Raw genomic sequence first — 22,751 nt, 5'->3', positions numbered from 1 at the left:
GCCACGTTGGAACTGAAACGGAGGAATCGACAGAGAGGCTACAGAATGACATCGCATCCATTTGGTTTTCTTTAAATCACTGACGAGCAGGAAAATGTAAACGGGGAAGGCGAGTGGGGAAGTGAGGCAGTTGCAGCTCTGGAGAAAGTCCTTCTTTGTGATTCACTCAGCAACCAGAGACGTGACGGTGACTCAGGCGTGAGAGCTCTTCACATCATGAACAAACAGCAATCAAGGGCAGTTAGCACCTCTTCCGGACTGGGGGTGGGGTGAGGTAATTACCTTTTGACTTCTGTTACTATGTTCAGAAACTGCCTTTTGGATTGAGGTGAACAGAAACTGCATTTCTAAAAAGCACCATGGAACTTGTTAAAATTTATTGAGTCGCTTTTTTCTCATCGATTCCCACACAGGTTTCCAACTCAGTTGGTATCCATGAGGCTCATGTCCAGGTGTGATAATCTCTGCAGCAAATTGCACGGTTAAGGTAAAAGGCAAGGAAAGTGGCATCTCGAACCGGCCCCGAGGTCAGACCTTCCTTACAATGTAATCTGTCGTTCTCGGATTGTAATACTACCTCCGGTTTTAGGATGGAACATTCTTTGGGAACCTTATTCTGCAAAACAGACACAGTGCCTGAAACTATGCTGCACGGTATGATTTGGGAAACGGCCTGCTCAGCTTTGTGCATTTTCCCTGTAGTCCGGTGTGTTTCATGTTCCGTGTAAACGTGTAAGTTGTCCTGTTTCGAGCAATGGGTGAAATCATTTAGCAAAGCAAGAATCGAAATTGCAGTAATGTCAAGTAGCTCATGGTAATTTGACCCAATCATAACCGATCATATATTCTCACGCACTCACAGTTACATTTGTTTCTGAATCCAGTCTGAGAAGATAGACTCAGCTTACCAGTGATTTTTGTCTGGATTGATGGGCTATCGTTAACTGCTGAGAAATTGATATTGTAGACGGGCACATCCCAGCAGCTGTGCGAGTCGGAGAGGGATCATGATGGAACCTTTTTCACTTGAGTTTACATCTGTTGTTATGCAGGAAAACAATTGGAAGTGCAAGAAAATGGACGCGCGCGCGTTTTGCTAGTGTGGCCGAGCGGTCTAAGGCGCTGGATTAAGGCTCCCGTCTCGCCCGAGGGGTGGGTTCGAATCCCACCGCTGCCGTTTCTGCGGAGCTGCTGGTTTAAATGCTGTTTCATTCCCCTGCTGCATTTCTGTTTGAAACAGAAGCAAAATGAGTTTGCTTCCCGGGGAATTTCCTGCGGTGTGGGAAAGTGCCGAATTTTCCTAAGTGTCTGTGCTGTCATGATCGTGTTCGCCTCCCGCGCGGAAAATCGCCAGCGGCTCCACTGTTGCTTTCTGTTCCAGGCAAGTTGAGCTTTTACTGGAACCGAATGGAGACTGTTGTTGCGAAACAGAGTCCTACGGTGACTCGACTCGTCGTTATTTGGTTTTCTGGCCAATGAGAAAATCGTTCCAATGTATTTCGATGTCATATGTTATTGAATTTCTCCCACTTCCTCCTTTTCCGTCCTGGAGTCATCGGAAGGGAAAGGTAATCTAATCGAGACTGTGATTGGTGAAATTCACTTTTTATGGCCCATTCTTATTATGTTCTTTCTTTGTCTCTTTGCAGCATTGTCTGGGCAGTGGTGGTGCACTCAGGCTCCAGTATGTTTGAAAGAGTAGTTTGGAATTGCCCTGTTGTTATTTGTGTGATAACTTTATGGCTCATGCCCCCGGACTGTCTCACATTTAGCATTCATGCTCGCTGTGTCTGAAAATGCATTTGGTTTTCCAGTTTTGTTTGTGTTCCGTGTTAAATGCTTTCTGTTTTGCGATTCGCTCAATACATTACGAATTAACAGGGTTTCTGAGGTAACTTCCAGCTGCAAAAATCCTCAACTGAGAATCTGGGAAACTTTCACGGAGTATGGTCAGTCGGAGCAAAAGTAAGGAAGTCGTTCGTTTCTGCAGTGTTTCACAATGCTACCTTTCCCGTGAGCCGTCGAACAGACTAAATGATTTTGCCACAGACTGCGACGGTAAGCTCCGCAAAAACGTAATTCTTTAAAGCAGGTGTAAGCAACACAACGTTACCGGGTTACACCGCGTGGAAACAGATACTTCGGTGTATCTCGTCCATGCTCACCACATAGCCAAAATTAAACAAGTCCCATGAAACAACGAGTTAACGGAAACAGAAAGGCGAAAGGTAGAATGGCTTCAACTTTCTGTGTTGGATGCCACTGAGCTGCAGCGGCTGCGACCGCGGCTTGTTTCTGTAGTGTAGTGGTCATCACGTTCGCCTCACACGCGAAAGGTCCCCAGTTCGAAACTGGGCAGAAACTGCTTTGCTCTTCAACTGCAGCCTTTGACCTCGACAAGAACGGAGCTTTCTTGCTTGCTTTCCCATGTGCAAACCTGCCTTCGAATTTGCTTCAATAAATCTTCTCTCGTCGTGCAATGCAATGCGATTCCATTTAATTACCGTGCAAAGCATTGTAAAGTTTTTCTCCAACATCGTTCTGATCATATGCCATTCTGTTTGAGCGTGTAGTTACCCCCTTCTGATCCTTCCACGAAAAGCATTACCGCATTCGCATTCCTTGCGCAGGCGGCCCGGTTCAAAGACAGGGAAGAAGCTGATGTGCTGGTGTCACAGTGCACCACGGATTCTTCAACTAGTCTGTCTGTCAAATGTATCCCAAAGTCGTCTCTGAAAGACCTCATTTGGAAGGTGTCTGTCGTTATTCAACGTGCGAGAATTGGCACCAGAGGTCCTGAATCATGTTTTGGAGCAGTTCACACGTTAGTGGCTCATTCAATCAGCAACAGCAATGAAAGAAATTACACTCTCAGAGGAACATCTGGACCTGTGCTTTCATAGCGTCGCTAGTATTAAGGTGCGCCCCGAGATCTAAGCCACGTTGGAACTGAAACGGAGGAATCGACAGAGAGGCTACAGAATGACATCGCATCCATTTGGTTTTCTTTAAATCACTGACGAGCAGGAAAATGTAAACGGGGAAGGCGAGTGGGGAAGTGAGGCAGTTGCAGCTCTGGAGAAAGTCCTTCTTTGTGATTCACTCAGCAACCAGAGACGTGACGGTGACTCAGGCGTGAGAGCTCTTCACATCATGAACAAACAGCAATCAAGGGCAGTTAGCACCTCTTCCGGACTGGGGGTGGGGTGAGGTAATTACCTTTTGACTTCTGTTACTATGTTCAGAAACTGCCTTTTGGATTGAGGTGAACAGAAACTGCATTTCTAAAAAGCACCATGGAACTTGTTAAAATTTATTGAGTCGCTTTTTTCTCATCGATTCCCACACAGGTTTCCAACTCAGTTGGTATCCATGAGGCTCATGTCCAGGTGTGATAATCTCTGCAGCAAATTGCACGGTTAAGGTAAAAGGCAAGGAAAGTGACATCTCGAACCGGCCCCGAGGTCAGACCTTCCTTACAATGTAATCTGTCGTTCTCGGATTGTAATACTACCTCCGGTTTTAGGATGGAACATTCTTTGGGAACCTTATTCTGCAAAACAGACACAGTGCCTGAAACTATGCTGCACGGTATGATTTGGGAAACGGCCTGCTCAGCTTTGTGCATTTTCCCTGTAGTCCGGTGTGTTTCATGTTCCGTGTAAACGTGTAAGTTGTCCTGTTTCGAGCAATGGGTGAAATCATTTAGCAAAGCAAGAATCGAAATTGCAGTAATGTCAAGTAGCTCATGGTAATTTGACCCAATCATAACCGATCATATATTCTCACGCACTCACAGATACATTTGTTTCTGAATCCAGTCTGAGAAGATAGACTCAGCTTACCAGTGATTTTTGTCTGGATTGATGGGCTATCGTTAACTGCTGAGAAATTGATATTGTAGACGGGCACATCCCAGCAGCTGTGCGAGTCGGAGAGCGATCATGGAACCTTTTTCACTTGAGTTTACATCTGTTGTTATGCAGGAAAACAATTGGAAGTGCAAGAAAATGGACACGCGCGCGTGTTGCTAGTGTGGCCGAGCGGTCTATGGCGCTGGATTAAGGCTCCCGTCTCGCCCGAGGGGTGGGTTCGAATCCCACCGCTGCCGTTTCTGCGGAGCTGCTGGTTTAAATGCTGTTTCATTCCCCTGCTGCATTTCTGTTTGAAACAGAAGCAAAATGAGTTTGCTTCCCGGGGAATTTCCTGCGGTGTGGGAAAGTGCCGAATTTTCCAAAGTGTCTGTGCTGTCATGATCGTGTTCGCCTCCCGCGCGGAAAATCGCCAGCGGCTCCACTGTTGCTTTCTGTTCCAGGCAAGTTGAGCTTTTACTGGAACCGAATGGAGACTGTTGTTGCGAAACAGAGTCCTACGGTGACTCGACTCGTCGTTATTTGGTTTTCTGGCCAATGAGAAAATCGTTCCAATGTATTTCGATGTCATATGTTATTGAATTTCTCCCACTTCCTCCTTTTCCGTCCTGGAGTCATCGGAAGGGAAAGGTAATCTAATCGAGACTGTGATTGGTGAAATTCACTTTTTATGGCCCATTCTTATTATGTTCTTTCTTTGTCTCTTTGCAGCATTGTCTGGGCAGTGGTGGTGCACTCAGGCTCCAGTATGTTTGAAAGAGTAGTTTGGAATTGCCCTGTTGTTATTTGTGTGATAACTTTATGGCTCATGCCCCCGGACTGTCTCACATTTAGCATTCATGCTCGCTGTGTCTGAAAATGCATTTGGTTTTCCAGTTTTGTTTGTGTTCCGTGTTAAATGCTTTCTGTTTTGCGATTCGCTCAATACATTACGAATTAACAGGGTTTCTGAGGTAACTTCCAGCTGCAAAAATCCTCAACTGAGAATCTGGGAAACTTTCACGGAGTATGGTCAGTCGGAGCAAAAGTAAGGAAGTCGTTCGTTTCTGCAGTGTTTCACAATGCTACCTTTCCCGTGAGCCGTCGAACAGACTAAATGATTTTGCCACAGACTGCGACGGTAAGCTCCGCAAAAACGTAATTCTTTAAAGCAGGTGTAAGCAACACAACGTTACCGGGTTACACCGCGTGGAAACAGATACTTCGGTGTATCTCATCCATGCTCACCACATAGCCAAAATTAAACAAGTCCCATGAAACAACGAGTTAACGGAAACAGAAAGGTGAAAGGTAGAATGGCTTCAACTTTCTGTGTTGGATGCCACTGAGCTGCAGCGGCTGCGACCGCGGCTTGTTTCTGTAGTGTAGTGGTCATCACGTTCGCCTCACACGCGAAAGGTCCCCAGTTCGAAACTGGGCAGAAACTGCTTTGCTCTTCAACTGCAGCCTTTGACATCGACAAGAACGGAGCTTTCTTGCTTGCTTTCCCATGTGCAAACCTGCCTTCGAATTTGCTTCAATAAATCTTCTCTCGTCGTGCAATGCAATGCGATTCCATTTAATTACCGTGCAAAGCATTGTAAAGTTTTTCTCCAACATCGTTCTGATCATATGCCATTCTGTTTGAGCGTGTAGTTACCCCCTTCTGATCCTTCCACGAAAAGCATTACCGCATTCGCATTCCTTGCGCAGGCGGCCCGGTTCAAAGACAGGGAAGAAGCTGATGTGCTGGTGTCACAGTGCACCACGGATTCTTCAACTAGTCTGTCTGTCAAATGTATCCCAAAGTCGTCTCTGAAAGACCTCATTTGGAAGGTGTCTGTCGTTATTCAACGTGCGAGAATTGGCACCAGAGGTCCTGAATCATGTTTTGGAGCAGTTCACACGTTAGTGGCTCATTCAATCAGCAACAGCAATGAAAGAAATTACACTCTCAGAGGAACATCTGGACCTGTGCTTTCATAGCGTCGCTAGTATTAAGGTGCGCCCCGAGATCTAAGCCACGTTGGAACTGAAACGGAGGAATCGACAGAGAGGCTACAGAATGACATCGCATCCATTTGGTTTTCTTTAAATCACTGACGAGCAGGAAAATGTAAACGGGGAAGGCGAGTGGGGAAGTGAGGCAGTTGCAGCTCTGGAGAAAGTCCTTCTTTGTGATTCACTCAGCAACCAGAGACGTGACGGTGACTCAGGCGTGAGAGCTCTTCACATCATGAACAAACAGCAATCAAGGGCAGTTAGCACCTCTTCCGGACTGGGGGTGGGGTGAGGTAATTACCTTTTGACTTCTGTTACTATGTTCAGAAACTGCCTTTTGGATTGAGGTGAACAGAAACTGCATTTCTAAAAAGCACCATGGAACTTGTTAAAATTTATTGAGTCGCTTTTTTCTCATCGATTCCCACACAGGTTTCCAACTCAGTTGGTATCCATGAGGCTCATGTCCAGGTGTGATAATCTCTGCAGCAAATTGCACGGTTAAGGTAAAAGGCAAGGAAAGTGACATCTCGAACCGGCCCCGAGGTCAGACCTTCCTTACAATGTAATCTGTCGTTCTCGGATTGTAATACTACCTCCGGTTTTAGGATGGAACATTCTTTGGGAACCTTATTCTGCAAAACAGACACAGTGCCTGAAACTATGCTGCACGGTATGATTTGGGAAACGGCCTGCTCAGCTTTGTGCATTTTCCCTGTAGTCCGGTGTGTTTCATGTTCCGTGTAAACGTGTAAGTTGTCCTGTTTCGAGCAATGGGTGAAATCATTTAGCAAAGCAAGAATCGAAATTGCAGTAATGTCAAGTAGCTCATGGTAATTTGACCCAATCATAACCGATCATATATTCTCACGCACTCACAGATACATTTGTTTCTGAATCCAGTCTGAGAAGATAGACTCAGCTTACCAGTGATTTTTGTCTGGATTGATGGGCTATCGTTAACTGCTGAGAAATTGATATTGTAGACGGGCACATCCCAGCAGCTGTGCGAGTCGGAGAGGGATCATGATGGAACCTTTTTCACTTGAGTTTACATCTGTTGTTATGCAGGAAAACAATTGGAAGTGCAAGAAAATGGACGCGCGCGCGTTTTGCTAGTGTGGCCGAGCGGTCTAAGGCGCTGGATTAAGGCTCCCGTCTCGCCCGAGGGGTGGGTTCGAATCCCACCGCTGCCGTTTCTGCGGAGCTGCTGGTTTAAATGCTGTTTCATTCCCCTGCTGCATTTCTGTTTGAAACAGAAGCAAAATGAGTTTGCTTCCCGGGGAATTTCCTGCGGTGTGGGAAAGTGCCGAATTTTCCTAAGTGTCTGTGCTGTCATGATCGTGTTCGCCTCCCGCGCGGAAAATCGCCAGCGGCTCCACTGTTGCTTTCTGTTCCAGGCAAGTTGAGCTTTTACTGGAACCGAATGGAGACTGTTGTTGCGAAACAGAGTCCTACGGTGACTCGACTCGTCGTTATTTGGTTTTCTGGCCAATGAGAAAATCGTTCCAATGTATTTCGATGTCATATGTTATTGAATTTCTCCCACTTCCTCCTTTTCCGTCCTGGAGTCATCGGAAGGGAAAGGTAATCTAATCGAGACTGTGATTGGTGAAATTCACTTTTTATGGCCCATTCTTATTATGTTCTTTCTTTGTCTCTTTGCAGCATTGTCTGGGCAGTGGTGGTGCACTCAGGCTCCAGTATGTTTGAAAGAGTAGTTTGGAATTGCCCTGTTGTTATTTGTGTGATAACTTTATGGCTCATGCCCCCGGACTGTCTCACATTTAGCATTCATGCTCGCTGTGTCTGAAAATGCATTTGGTTTTCCAGTTTTGTTTGTGTTCCGTGTTAAATGCTTTCTGTTTTGCGATTCGCTCAATACATTACGAATTAACAGGGTTTCTGAGGTAACTTCCAGCTGCAAAAATCCTCAACTGAGAATCTGGGAAACTTTCACGGAGTATGGTCAGTCGGAGCAAAAGTAAGGAAGTCGTTCGTTTCTGCAGTGTTTCACAATGCTACCTTTCCCGTGAGCCGTCGAACAGACTAAATGATTTTGCCACAGACTGCGACGGTAAGCTCCGCAAAAACGTAATTCTTTAAAGCAGGTGTAAGCAACACAACGTTACCGGGTTACACCGCGTGGAAACAGATACTTCGGTGTATCTCGTCCATGCTCACCACATAGCCAAAATTAAACAAGTCCCATGAAACAACGAGTTAACGGAAACAGAAAGGCGAAAGGTAGAATGGCTTCAACTTTCTGTGTTGGATGCCACTGAGCTGCAGCGGCTGCGACCGCGGCTTGTTTCTGTAGTGTAGTGGTCGTCACGTTCGCCTCACACGCGAAAGGTCCCCAGTTCGAAACTGGGCAGAAACTGCTTTGCTCTTCAACTGCAGCCTTTGACATCGACAAGAACGGAGCTTTCTTGCTTGCTTTCCCATGTGCAAACCTGCCTTCGAATTTGCTTCAATAAATCTTCTCTCGTCGTGCAATGCAATGCGATTCCATTTAATTACTGTGCAAAGCATTGTAAAGTTTTTCTCCAACATCGTTCTGATCATATGCCATTCTGTTTGAGAGTGTAGTTACCCCCTTCTGATCCTTCCACGAAAAGCATTACCGCATTCGCATTCCTTGCGCAGGCGGCCCGGTTCAAAGACAGGGAAGAAGCTGATGTGCTGGTGTCACAGTGCACCACGGATTCTTCAACTAGTCTGTCTGTCAAATGTATCCCAAAGTCGTCTCTGAAAGACCTCATTTGGAAGGTGTCTGTCGTTATTCAACGTGCGAGAATTGGCACCAGAGGTCCTGAATCATGTTTTGGAGCAGTTCACACGTTAGTGGCTCATTCAATCAGCAACAGCAATGAAAGAAATTACACTCTCAGAGGAACATCTGGACCTGTGCTTTCATAGCGTCGCTAGTATTAAGGTGCGCCCCGAGATCTAAGCCACGTTGGAACTGAAACGGAGGAATCGACAGAGAGGCTACAGAATGACATCGCATCCATTTGGTTTTCTTTAAATCACTGACGAGCAGGAAAATGTAAACGGGGAAGGCGAGTGGGGAAGTGAGGCAGTTGCAGCTCTGGAGAAAGTCCTTCTTTGTGATTCACTCAGCAACCAGAGACGTGACGGTGACTCAGGCGTGAGAGCTCTTCACATCATGAACAAACAGCAATCAAGGGCAGTTAGCACCTCTTCCGGACTGGGGGTGGGGTGAGGTAATTACCTTTTGACTTCTGTTACTATGTTCAGAAACTGCCTTTTGGATTGAGGTGAACAGAAACTGCATTTCTAAAAAGCACCATGGAACTTGTTAAAATTTATTGAGTCGCTTTTTTCTCATCGATTCCCACACAGGTTTCCAACTCAGTTGGTATCCATGAGGCTCATGTCCAGGTGTGATAATCTCTGCAGCAAATTGCACGGTTAAGGTAAAAGGCAAGGAAAGTGACATCTCGAACCGGCCCCGAGGTCAGACCTTCCTTACAATGTAATCTGTCGTTCTCGGATTGTAATACTACCTCCGGTTTTAGGATGGAACATTCTTTGGGAACCTTATTCTGCAAAACAGACACAGTGCCTGAAACTATGCTGCACGGTATGATTTGGGAAACGGCCTGCTCAGCTTTGTGCATTTTCCCTGTAGTCCGGTGTGTTTCATGTTCCGTGTAAACGTGTAAGTTGTCCTGTTTCGAGCAATGGGTGAAATCATTTAGCAAAGCAAGAATCGAAATTGCAGTAATGTCAAGTAGCTCATGGTAATTTGACCCAATCATAACCGATCATATATTCTCACGCACTCACAGATACATTTGTTTCTGAATCCAGTCTGAGAAGATAGACTCAGCTTACCAGTGATTTTTGTCTGGATTGATGGGCTATCGTTAACTGCTGAGAAATTGATATTGTAGACGGGCACATCCCAGCAGCTGTGCGAGTCGGAGAGGGATCATGGAACCTTTTTCACTTGAGTTTACATCTGTTGTTATGCAGGAAAACAATTGGAAGTGCAAGAAAATGGACACGCGCGCGTGTTGCTAGTGTGGCCGAGCGGTCTATGGCGCTGGATTAAGGCTCCCGTCTCGCCCGAGGGGTGGGTTCGAATCCCACCGCTGCCGTTTCTGCGGAGCTGCTGGTTTAAATGCTGTTTCATTCCCCTGCGGCATTTCTGTTTGAAACAGAAGCAAAATGAGTTTGCTTCCCGGGGAATTTCCTGCGGTGTGGGAAAGTGCCGAATTTTCCAAAGTGTCTGTGCTGTCATGATCGTGTTCGCCTCCCGCGCGGAAAATCGCCAGCGGCTCCACTGTTGCTTTCTGTTCCAGGCAAGTTGAGCTTTTACTGGAACCGAATGGAGACTGTTGTTGCGAAACAGAGTCCTACGGTGACTCGACTCGTCGTTATTTGGTTTTCTGGCCAATGAGAAAATCGTTCCAATGTATTTCGATGTCATATGTTATTGAATTTCTCCCACTTCCTCCTTTTCCGTCCTGGAGTCATCGGAAGGGAAAGGTAATCTAATCGAGACTGTGATTGGTGAAATTCACTTTTTATGGCCCATTCTTATTATGTTCTTTCTTTGTCTCTTTGCAGCATTGTCTGGGCAGTGGTGGTGCACTCAGGCTCCAGTATGTTTGAAAGAGTAGTTTGGAATTGCCCTGTTGTTATTTGTGTGATAACTTTATGGCTCATGCCCCCGGACTGTCTCACATTTAGCATTCATGCTCGCTGTGTCTGAAAATGCATTTGGTTTTCCAGTTTTGTTTGTGTTCCGTGTTAAATGCTTTCTGTTTTGCGATTCGCTCAATACATTACGAATTAACAGGGTTTCTGAGGTAACTTCCAGCTGCAAAAATCCTCAACTGAGAATCTGGGAAACTTTCACGGAGTATGGTCAGTCGGAGCAAAAGTAAGGAAGTCGTTCGTTTCTGCAGTGTTTCACAATGCTACCTTTCCCGTGAGCCGTCGAACAGACTAAATGATTTTGCCACAGACTGCGACGGTAAGCTCCGCAAAAACGTAATTCTTTAAAGCAGGTGTAAGCAACACAACGTTACCGGGTTACACCGCGTGGAAACAGATACTTCGGTGTATCTCGTCCATGCTCACCACATAGCCAAAATTAAACAAGTCCCATGAAACAACGAGTTAACGGAAACAGAAAGGCGAAAGGTAGAATGGCTTCAACTTTCTGTGTTGGATGCCACTGAGCTGCAGCGGCTGCGACCGCGGCTTGTTTCTGTAGTGTAGTGGTCGTCACGTTCGCCTCACACGCGAAAGGTCCCCAGTTCGAAACTGGGCAGAAACTGCTTTGCTCTTCAACTGCAGCCTTTGACATCGACAAGAACGGAGCTTTCTTGCTTGCTTTCCCATGTGCAAACCTGCCTTCGAATTTGCTTCAATAAATCTTCTCTCGTCGTGCAATGCAATGCGATTCCATTTAATTACTGTGCAAAGCATTGTAAAGTTTTTCTCCAACATCGTTCTGATCATATGCCATTCTGTTTGAGAGTGTAGTTACCCCCTTCTGATCCTTCCACGAAAAGCATTACCGCATTCGCATTCCTTGCGCAGGCGGCCCGGTTCAAAGACAGGGAAGAAGCTGATGTGCTGGTGTCACAGTGCACCACGGATTCTTCAACTAGTCTGTCTGTCAAATGTATCCCAAAGTCGTCTCTGAAAGACCTCATTTGGAAGGTGTCTGTCGTTATTCAACGTGCGAGAATTGGCACCAGAGGTCCTGAATCATGTTTTGGAGCAGTTCACACGTTAGTGGCTCATTCAATCAGCAACAGCAATGAAAGAAATTACACTCTCAGAGGAACATCTGGACCTGTGCTTTCATAGCGTCGCTAGTATGAAGGTGCGCCCCGAGATCTAAGCCACGTTGGAACTGAAACGGAGGAATCGACAGAGAGGCTACAGAATGACATCGCATCCATTTGGTTTTCTTTAAATCACTGACGAGCAGGAAAATGTAAACGGGAAAGGCGAGTGGGGAAGTGAGGCAGTTGCAGCTCTGGAGAAAGTCCTTCTTTGTGATTCACTCAGCAACCAGAGACGTGACGGTGACTCAGGCGTGAGAGCTCTTCACATCATGAACAAACAGCAATCAAGGGCAGTTAGCACCTCTTCCGGACTGGGGGTGGGGTGAGGTAATTACCTTTTGACTTCTGTTACTATGTTCAGAAACTGCCTTTTGGATTGAGGTGAACAGAAACTGCATTTCTAAAAAGCACCATGGAACTTGTTAAAATTTATTGAGTCGCTTTTTTCTCATCGATTCCCACACAGGTTTCCAACTCAGTTGGTATCCATGAGGCTCATGTCCAGGTGTGATAATCTCTGCAGCAAATTGCACGGTTAAGGTAAAAGGCAAGGAAAGTGGCATCTCGAACCGGCCCCGAGGTCAGACCTTCCTTACAATGTAATCTGTCGTTCTCGGATTGTAATACTACCTCCGGTTTTAGGATGGAACATTCTTTGGGAACCTTATTCTGCAAAACAGACACAGTGCCTGAAACTATGCTGCACGGTATGATTTGGGAAACGGCCTGCTCAGCTTTGTGCATTTTCCCTGTAGTCCGGTGTGTTTCATGTTCCGTGTAAACGTGTAAGTTGTCCTGTTTCGAGCAATGGGTGAAATCATTTAGCAAAGCAAGAATCGAAATTGCAGTAATGTCAAGTAGCTCATGGTAATTTGACCCAATCATAACCGATCATATATTCTCACGCACTCACAGATACATTTGTTTCTGAATCCAGTCTGAGAAGATAGACTCAGCTTACCAGTGATTTTTGGCTGGATTGATGGGCTATCGTTAACTGCTGAGAAATTGATATTGTAGACGGGCACATCCCAGCAGCTGTGCGAGTCGGAGAGGGATCATGGAACCTTTTTCACTTGAGTTTACATCTGTTGTTATGCAGGAAAACAATTGGAAGTGCAAGAAAATGGACTCGCGCGCGTGTTGCTAGTGTGGCCGAGCGGTCTAAGGCACTGGATTAAGGCTCCCGTCACGCCCGAGGGGTGGGTTCGAATCCCACCGCTGCCGTTTCTGCGGAGCTGCTGGTTTAAATGCTGTTTCATTCCCCTGCTGCATTTCTGTTTGAAACAGAAGCAAAATGAGTTTGCTTCCCGGGGAATTTCCTGCGGTGTGGGAAAGTGCCGAATTTTCCAAAGTGTCTGTGCTGTCATGATCGTGTTCGCCTCCCGCGCGGAAAATCGCCAGCGGCTCCACTGTTGCTTTCTGTTCCAGGCAAGTTGAGCTTTTACTGGAACCGAATGGAGACTGTTGTTGCGAAACAGAGTCCTACGGTGACTCGACTCGTCGTTATTTGGTTTTCTGGCCAATGAGAAAATCGTTCCAATGTATTTCGATGTCATATGTTATTGAATTTCTCCCACTTCCTCCTTTTCCGTCCTGGAGTCATCGGAAGGGAAAGGTAATCTAATCGAGACTGTGATTGGTGAAATTCACTTTTTATGGCCCATTCTTATTATGTTCTTTCTTTGTCTCTTTGCAGCATTGTCTGGGCAGTGGTGGTGCACTCAGGCTCCAGTATGTTTGAAAGAGTAGTTTGGAATTGCCCTGTTGTTATTTGTGTGATAACTTTATGGCTCATGCCCCCGGACTGTCTCACATTTAGCATTCATGCTCGCTGTGTCTGAAAATGCATTTGGTTTTCCAGTTTTGTTTGTGTTCCGTGTTAAATGCTTTCTGTTTTGCGATTCGCTCAATACATTACGAATTAACAGGGTTTCTGAGGTAACTTCCAGCTGCAAAAATCCTCAACTGAGAATCTGGGAAACTTTCACGGAGTATGGTCAGTCGGAGCAAAAGTAAGGAAGTCGTTCGTTTCTGCAGTGTTTCACAATGCTACCTTTCCCGTGAGCCGTCGAACAGACTAAATGATTTTGCCACAGACTGCGACGGTAAGCTCCGCAAAAACGTAATTCTTTAAAGCAGGTGTAAGCAACACAACGTTACCGGGTTACACCGCGTGGAAACAGATACTTCGGTGTATCTCGTCCATGCTCACCACATAGCCAAAATTAAACAAGTCCCATGAAACAACGAGTTAACGGAAACAGAAAGGCGAAAGGTAGAATGGCTTCAACTTTCTGTGTTGGATGCCACTGAGCTGCAGCGGCTGCGACCGCGGCTTGTTTCTGTAGTGTAGTGGTCATCACGTTCGCCTCACACGCGAAAGGTCCCCAGTTCGAAACTGGGCAGAAACTGCTTTGCTCTTCAACTGCAGCCTTTGACATCGACAAGAACGGAGCTTTCTTGCTTGCTTTCCCATGTGCAAACCTGCCTTCGAATTTGCTTCAATAAATCTTCTCTCGTCGTGCAATGCAATGCGATTCCATTTAATTACCGTGCAAAGCATTGTAAAGTTTTTCTCCAACATCGTTCTGATCATATGCCATTCTGTTTGAGCGTGTAGTTACCCCCTTCTGATCCTTCCACGAAAAGCATTACCGCATTCGCATTCCTTGCGCAGGCGGCCCGGTTCAAAGACAGGGAAGAAGCTGATGTGCTGGTGTCACAGTGCACCACGGATTCTTCAACTAGTCTGTCTGTCAAATGTATCCCAAAGTCGTCTCTGAAAGACCTCATTTGGAAGGTGTCTGTCGTTATTCAACGTGCGAGAATTGGCACCAGAGGTCCTGAATCATGTTTTGGAGCAGTTCACACGTTAGTGGCTCATTCAATCAGCAACAGCAATGAAAGAAATTACACTCTCAGAGGAACATCTGGACCTGTGCTTTCATAGCGTCGCTAGTATTAAGGTGCGCCCCGAGATCTAAGCCACGTTGGAACTGAAACGGAGGAATCGACAGAGAGGCTACAGAATGACATCGCATCCATTTGGTTTTCTTTAAATCACTGACGAGCAGGAAAATGTAAACGGGGAAGGCGAGTGGGGAAGTGAGGCAGTTGCAGCTCTGGAGAAAGTCCTTCTTTGTGATTCACTCAGCAACCAGAGACGTGACGGTGACTCAGGCGTGAGAGCTCTTCACATCATGAACAAACAGCAATCAAGGGCAGTTAGCACCTCTTCCGGACTGGGGGTGGGGCGAGGTAATTACCTTTTGACTTCTGTTACTATGTTCAGATACTGCCTTTTGGATTGAGGTGAACAGAAACTGCATTTCTAAAAAGCACCATGGAACTTGTTAAAATTTATTGAGTCGCTTTTTTCTCATCGATTCCCACACAGGTTTCCAACTCAGTTGGTATCCATGAGGCTCATGTCCAGGTGTGATAATCTCTGCAGCAAATTGCACGGTTAAGGTAAAAGGCAAGGAAAGTGGCATCTCGAACCGGCCCCGAGGTCAGACCTTCCTTACAATGTAGTCTGTCGTTCTCGGATTGTAATACTACCTCCGGTTTTAGGATGGAACATTCTTTGGGAACCTTATTCTGCAAAACAGACACAGTGCCTGAAACTATGCTGCACGGTATGATTTGGGAAACGGCCTGCTCAGCTTTGTGCATTTTCCCTGTAGTCCGGTGTGTTTCATGTTCCGTGTAAACGTGTAAGTTGTCCTGTTTCGAGCAATGGGTGAAATCATTTAGCAAAGCAAGAATCGAAATTGCGGTAATGTCAAGTAGCTCATGGTAATTTGACCCAATCATAACCGATCATATATTCTCACGCACTCACAGATACATTTGTTTCTGAATCCAGTCTGAGAAGATAGACTCAGCTTACCAGTGATTTTTGTCTGGATTGATGAGCTATCGTTAACTGCTGAGAAATTGATATTGTAGACGGGCACATCCCAGCAGCTGTGCGAGTCAGGGATCATGGAACCTTTTTCACTTGAGTTTACATCTGTTGTTATGCAGGAAAACAATTGGAAGTGCAAGAAAATGGACTCGCGCGCGTGTTGCTAGTGTGGCCGAGCGGTCTAAGGCGCTGGATTAAGGCTCCCGTCTCGCCCGAGGGGTGGGTTCGAATCCCACCGCTGCCGTTTCTGCGGAGCTGCTGGTTTAAATGCTGTTTCATTCCCCTGCGGCATTTCTGTTTGAAACAGAAGCAAAATGAGTTTGCTTCCCGGGGAATTTCCTGCGGTGTGGGAAAGTGCCGAATTTTCCAAAGTGTCTGTGCTGTCATGATCGTGTTCGCCTCCCGCGCGGAAAATCGCCAGCGGCTCCACTGTTGCTTTCTGTTTCAGGCAAGTTGAGCTTTTACTGGAACCGAATGGAGACTGTTGTTGCGAAACAGAGTCCTACGGTGACTCGACTCGTCGTTATTTGGTTTTCTGGCCAATGAGAAAATCGTTCCAATGTATTTCGATGTCATATGTTATTGAATTTCTCCCACTTCCTCCTTTTCCGTCCTGGAGTCATCGGAAGGGAAAGGTAATCTAATCGAGACTGTGATTGGTGAAATTCACTTTTTATGGCCCATTCTTATTATGTTCTTTCTTTGTCTCTTTGCAGCATTGTCTGGGCAGTGGTGGTGCACTCAGGCTCCAGTATGTTTGAAAGAGTAGTTTGGAATTGCCCTGTTGTTATTTGTGTGATAACTTTATGGCTCATGCCCCCGGACTGTCTCACATTTAGCATTCATGCTCGCTGTGTCTGAAAATGCATTTGGTTTTCCAGTTTTGTTTGTGTTCCGTGTTAAATGCTTTCTGTTTTGCGATTCGCTCAATACATTACGAATTAACAGGGTTTCTGAGGTAACTTCCAGCTGCAAAAATCCTCAACTGAGAATCTGGGAAACTTTCACGGAGTATGGTCAGTCGGAGCAAAAGTAAGGAAGTCGTTCGTTTCTGCAGTGTTTCACAATGCTACCTTTCCCGTGAGCCGTCGAACAGACTAAATGATTTTGCCACAGACTGCGACGGTAAGCTCCGCAAAAACGTAATTCTTTAAAGCAGGTGTAAGCAACACAACGTTACCGGGTTACACCGCGTGGAAACAGATACTTCGGTGTATCTCGTCCATGCTCACCACATAGCCAAAATTAAACAAGTCCCATGAAACAACGAGTTAACGGAAACAGAAAGGCGAAAGGTAGAATGGCTTCAACTTTCTGTGTTGGATGCCACTGAGCTGCAGCGGCTGCGACCGCGGCTTGTTTCTGTAGTGTAGTGGTCATCACGTTCGCCTCACACGCGAAAGGTCCCCAGTTCGAAACTGGGCAGAAACTGCTTTGCTCTTCAACTGCAGCCTTTGACATCGACAAGAACGGAGCTTTCTTGCTTGCTTTCCCATGTGCAAACCTGCCTTCGAATTTGCTTCAATAAATCTTCTCTCGTCGTGCAATGCAATGCGATTCCATTTAATTACCGTGCAAAGCATTGTAAAGTTTTTCTCCAACATCGTTCTGATCATATGCCATTCTGTTTGAGCGTGTAGTTACCCCCTTCTGATCCTTCCACGAAAAGCATTACCGCATTCGCATTCCTTGCGCAGGCGGCCCGGTTCAAAGACAGGGAAGAAGCTGATGTGCTGGTGTCACAGTGCACCACGGATTCTTCAACTAGTCTGTCTGTCAAATGTATCCCAAAGTCGTCTCTGAAAGACCTCATTTGGAAGGTGTCTGTCGTTATTCAACGTGCGAGAATTGGCACCAGAGGTCCTGAATCATGTTTTGGAGCAGTTCACACGTTAGTGGCTCATTCAATCAGCAACAGCAATGAAAGAAATTACACTCTCAGAGGAACATCTGGACCTGTGCTTTCATAGCGTCGCTAGTATTAAGGTGCGCCCCGAGATCTAAGCCACGTTGGAACTGAAACGGAGGAATCGACAGAGAGGCTACAGAATGACATCGCATCCATTTGGTTTTCTTTAAATCACTGACGAGCAGGAAAATGTAAACGGGGAAGGCGAGTGGGGAAGTGAGGCAGTTGCAGCTCTGGAGAAAGTCCTTCTTTGTGATTCACTCAGCAACCAGAGACGTGACGGTGACTCAGGCGTGAGAGCTCTTCACATCATGAACAAACAGCAATCAAGGGCAGTTAGCACCTCTTCCGGACTGGGGGTGGGGTGAGGTAATTACCTTTTGACTTCTGTTACTATGTTCAGATACTGCCTTTTGGATTGAGGTGAACAGAAACTGCATTTCTAAAAAGCACCATGGAACTTGTTAAAATTTATTGAGTCGCTTTTTTCTCATCGATTCCCACACAGGTTTCCAACTCAGTTGGTATCCATGAGGCTCATGTCCAGGTGTGATAATCTCTGCAGCAAATTGCACGGTTAAGGTAAAAGGCAAGGAAAGTGGCATCTCGAACCGGCCCCGAGGTCAGACCTTCCTTACAATGTAGTCTGTCGTTCTCGGATTGTAATACTACCTCCGGTTTTAGGATGGAACATTCTTTGGGAACCTTATTCTGCAAAACAGACACAGTGCCTGAAACTATGCTGCACGGTATGATTTGGGAAACGGCCTGCTCAGCTTTGTGCATTTTCCCTGTAGTCCGGTGTGTTTCATGTTCCGTGTAAACGTGTAAGTTGTCCTGTTTCGAGCAATGGGTGAAATCATTTAGCAAAGCAAGAATCGAAATTGCGGTAATGTCAAGTAGCTCATGGTAATTTGACCCAATCATAACCGATCATATATTCTCACGCACTCACAGATACATTTGTTTCTGAATCCAGTCTGAGAAGATAGACTCAGCTTACCAGTGATTTTTGTCTGGATTGATGGGCTATCGTTAACTGCTGAGAAATTGATATTGTAGACGGGCACATCCCAGCAGCTGTGCGAGTCGGAGAGGGATCATGGAACCTTTTTCACTTGAGTTTCCATCTGTTGTTATGCAGGAAAACAATTGGAAGTGCAAGAAAATGGACTCGCGCGCGTGTTGCTAGTGTGGCCGAGCGGTCTAAGGCGCTGGATTAAGGCTCCCGTCTCGCCCGAGGGGTGGGTTCGAATCCCACCGCTGCCGTTTCTGCGGAGCTGCTGGTTTAAATGCTGTTTCATTCCCCTGCTGCATTTCTGTTTGAAACAGAAGCAAAATGAGTTTGCTTCCCAGGGAATTTCCTGCGGTGTGGGAAAGTGCCGAATTTTCCAAAGTGTCTGTGCTGTCATGATCGTGTTCGCCTCCCGCGCGGAAAATCGCCAGCGGCTCCACTGTTGCTTTCTGTTCCAGGCAAGTTGAGCTTTTACTGGAACCGAATGGAGACTGTTGTTGCGAAACAGAGTCCTACGGTGACTCGACTCGTCGTTATTTGGTTTTCTGGCCAATGAGAAAATCGTTCCAATGTATTTCGATGTCATATGTTATTGAATTTCTCCCACTTCCTCCTTTTCCGTCCTGGAGTCATCGGAAGGGAAAGGTAATCTAATCGAGACTGTGATTGGTGAAATTCACTTTTTATGGCCCATTCTTATTATGTTCTTTCTTTGTCTCTTTGCAGCATTGTCTGGGCAGTGGTGGTGCACTCAGGCTCCAGTATGTTTGAAAGAGTAGTTTGGAATTGCCCTGTTGTTATTTGTGTGATAACTTTATGGCTCATGCCCCCGGACTGTCTCACATTTAGCATTCATGCTCGCTGTGTCTGAAAATGCATTTGGTTTTCCAGTTTTGTTTGTGTTCCGTGTTAAATGCTTTCTGTTTTGCGATTCGCTCAATACATTACGAATTAACAGGGTTTCTGAGGTAACTTCCAGCTGCAAAAATCCTCAACTGAGAATCTGGGAAACTTTCACGGAGTATGGTCAGTCGGAGCAAAAGTAAGGAAGTCGTTCGTTTCTGCAGTGCTTCACAATGCAACCTTTCCCGTGAGCCGTCGAACAGACTAAATGATTTTGCCACAGACTGCGACGGTAAGCTCCGCAAAAACGTAATTCTTTAAAGCAGGTGTAAGCAACACAACACAACGCGGTTACACCGCGTGGAAACAGATACTTCGGTGTATCTCGTCCATGCTCACCACATAGCCAAAATTAAACAAGTCCCATGAAACAACGAGTTAACGGAAACAGAAAGGCGAAAGGTAGAATGGCTTCAACTTTCTGTGTTGGATGTCACTGAGCTGCAGCGGCTGCGACCGCGGCTTGTTTCTGTAGTGTAGTGGTCATCACGTTCGCCTCACACGCGAAAGGTCCCCAGTTCGAAACTGGGCAGAAACTGCTTTGCTCTTCAACTGCAGCCTTTGACATCGACAAGAACGGAGCTTTCTTGCTTGCTTTCCCATGTGCAAACCTGCCTTCGAATTTGCTTGAATAAATCTTCTCTCGTCGTGCAATGCAATGCGATTCCATTTAATTACTGTGCAAAGCATTGTAAAGTTTTTCTCCAACATCGTTCTGATCATATGCCATTCTGTTTGAGAGCGTAGTTACCCCCTTCTGATCCTTCCACGAAAAGCATTACCGCATTCGCATTCCTTGCGCAGGCGGCCCGGTTCAAAGACAGGGAAGAAGCTGATGTGCTGGTGTCACAGTGCACCACGGATTCTTCAACTAGTCTGTCTGTCAAATGTATCCCAAAGTCGTCTCTGAAAGACCTCATTTGGAAGGTGTCTGTCGTTATTCAACGTGCGAGAATTGGCACCAGAGGTCCTGAATCATGTTTTGGAGCAGTTCACACGTTAGTGGCTCATTCAATCAGCAACAGCAATGAAAGAAATTACACTCTCAGAGGAACATCTGGACCTGTGCTTTCATAGCGTCGCTAGTATGAAGGTGCGCCCCGAGATCTAAGCCACGTTGGAACTGAAACGGAGGAATCGACAGAGAGGCTACAGAATGACATCGCATCCATTTGCTTTTCTTTAAATCACTGACGAGCAGGAAAATGTAAACGGGGAAGGCGAGTGGGGAAGTGAGGCAGTTGCAGCTCTGGAGAAAGTCCTTCTTTGTGATTCACTCAGCAACCAGAGACGTGACGGTGACTCAGGCGTGAGAGCTCTTCACATCATGAACAAACAGCAATCAAGGGCAGTTAGCACCTCTTCCGGACTGGGGGTGGGGTGAGGTAATTACCTTTTGACTTCTGTTACTATGTTCAGAAACTGCCTTTTGGATTGAGGTGAACAGAAACTGCATTTCTAAAAAGCACCATGGAACTTGTTAAAATTTATTGAGTCGCTTTTTTCTCATCGATTCCCACACAGGTTTCCAACTCAGTTGGTATCCATGAGGCTCATGTCCAGGTGTGATAATCTCTGCAGCAAATTGCACGGTTAAGGTAAAAGGCAAGGAAAGTGGCATCTCGAACCGGCCCCGAGGTCAGACCTTCCTTACAATGTAGTCTGTCGTTCTCGGATTGTAATACTACCTCCGGTTTTAGGATGGAACATTCTTTGGGAACCTTATTCTGCAAAACAGACACAGTGCCTGAAACTATGCTGCACGGTATGATTTGGGAAACGGCCTGCTCAGCTTTGTGCATTTTCCCTGTAGTCCGGTGTGTTTCATGTTCCGTGTAAACGTGTAAGTTGTCCTGTTTCGAGCAATGGGTGAAATCATTTAGCAAAGCAAGAATCGAAATTGCGGTAATGTCAAGTAGCTCATGGTAATTTGACCCAATCATAACCGATCATATATTCTCACGCACTCACAGATACATTTGTTTCTGAATCCAGTCTGAGAAGATAGACTCAGCTTACCAGTGATTTTTGTCTGGATTGATGGGCTATCGTTAACTGCTGAGAAATTGATATTGTAGACGGGCACATCCCAGCAGCTGTGCGAGTCGGAGAGGGATCATGGAACCTTTTTCACTTGAGTTTCCATCTGTTGTTATGCAGGAAAACAATTGGAAGTGCAAGAAAATGGACTCGCGCGCGTGTTGCTAGTGTGGCCGAGCGGTCTTAGGCGCTGGATTAAGGCTACCGTCTCGCCCGAGGGGTGGGTTCGAATCTCAGCGCTGCCGTTTCTGCGGAGCTGCTGGTTTAAATGCTGTTTCATTCCCCTGCTGCATTTCTGTTTAAAACAGAAGCAAAATGAGTTTGCTTCGCGGGGAATTGACTGCGGTGTGGGAAAGTGCCGAATTTTCCAAAGTGTCTGTGCTGTCGTGATCGTGTTCGCTTCCCGCACGGAAAATCGCCAGCGGCTCCACTGTTGCTTTCTGTTCCAGGCAAGTTGAGCTTTTACTGGAACCGAATGGAGACTGTTGTTGCGAAACAGAGTCCTACGGTGACTCGACTCGTCGTTATTTGGTTTTCTGGCCAATGAGAAAATCGTTCCAATGTATTTCGATGTCATATGTTATTGAATTTCTCCCACTTCCTCCTTTTCCGTCCTGGAGTCATCGGAAGGGAAAGGTAATCTAATCGAGACTGTGATTGGTGAAATTCACTTTTTATGGCCCATTCTTATTATGTTCTTTCTTTGTCTCTTTGCAGCATTGTCTGGGCAGTGGTGGTGCACTCAGGCTCCAGTATGTTTGAAAGAGTAGTTTGGAATTGCCCTGTTGTTATTTGTGTGATGACTTTATGGCTCATGCCCCCGGACTGTCTCACATTTAGCATTCAAGAAGCTGATGTGCTGGTGTCACAGTGCACCACGGATTCCTCAACTAGTCTGCCTGTCAAATGTATCCCAAAGTCGTCTCTGAAAGACCTCATTTGGAAGGTGTCTGTCGTTATTCAACGTGCGAGAATTGGCACCAGAGGTCCTGAATCATGTTTTGGTGCAGTTCGCACGTCAGTGGCTCATTCAATCAACAACAGCAATGAAAGAAATTACACTCTCAGAGGGACCTTTGGGCTTTCACCAGAGCTGCAACTGCTTCACTTCCCCACTCGCCCTCCCCGATTACATTTTCCTGCTCGTCAGTGATTTAAAGAAAACCAAATGGATGCGATGTCGTTGTGTAGCCTCTCTGTCGATTCCTCGGTTTCAGTTCCAACATGGCTTAGATCTCGGGGCCCACCCTAACTCTAGCGACGCCACGAAAGCAACCGTGTT

At 46.2% G+C, this 22,751-nt stretch overlaps 7 non-coding genes across 7 annotated transcripts; all 7 read left to right on the top strand.

The window, feature by feature from the left end:
- The first annotated feature begins 2,291 nt into the window (after nucleotides 1–2,291).
- Nucleotides 2,292–2,364, top strand: trnav-cac (transfer RNA valine (anticodon CAC)). Its single transcript has one exon. It is a non-coding gene; the product is annotated as a tRNA-Val (tRNA).
- A 2,861-nt stretch (nucleotides 2,365–5,225) lies between these two features.
- Nucleotides 5,226–5,298, top strand: trnav-cac (transfer RNA valine (anticodon CAC)). Its single transcript has one exon. It is a non-coding gene; the product is annotated as a tRNA-Val (tRNA).
- Nucleotides 5,299–8,162: 2,864 nt separating this feature from the next.
- Nucleotides 8,163–8,235, top strand: trnav-cac (transfer RNA valine (anticodon CAC)). The gene has a single exon. It is a non-coding gene; the product is annotated as a tRNA-Val (tRNA).
- Nucleotides 8,236–11,096: 2,861 nt separating this feature from the next.
- On the top strand, nucleotides 11,097–11,169 carry trnav-cac (transfer RNA valine (anticodon CAC)). The gene has a single exon. It is a non-coding gene; the product is annotated as a tRNA-Val (tRNA).
- Nucleotides 11,170–14,030: 2,861 nt separating this feature from the next.
- Nucleotides 14,031–14,103, top strand: trnav-cac (transfer RNA valine (anticodon CAC)). Its single transcript has one exon. It is a non-coding gene; the product is annotated as a tRNA-Val (tRNA).
- Nucleotides 14,104–16,960: 2,857 nt separating this feature from the next.
- trnav-cac (transfer RNA valine (anticodon CAC)) lies at nucleotides 16,961–17,033 on the top strand. The gene has a single exon. It is a non-coding gene; the product is annotated as a tRNA-Val (tRNA).
- Nucleotides 17,034–19,894: 2,861 nt separating this feature from the next.
- On the top strand, nucleotides 19,895–19,967 carry trnav-cac (transfer RNA valine (anticodon CAC)). The gene has a single exon. It is a non-coding gene; the product is annotated as a tRNA-Val (tRNA).
- Nucleotides 19,968–22,751: the final 2,784 nt, after the last annotated feature.

This window comes from Chiloscyllium punctatum, chromosome 18 (assembly GCF_047496795.1).
Source record: "Chiloscyllium punctatum isolate Juve2018m chromosome 18, sChiPun1.3, whole genome shotgun sequence".
Lineage (NCBI taxonomy): Eukaryota > Metazoa > Chordata > Chondrichthyes > Orectolobiformes > Hemiscylliidae > Chiloscyllium > Chiloscyllium punctatum.
This window is presented reverse-complemented; position numbering and strand designations above follow the sequence as displayed.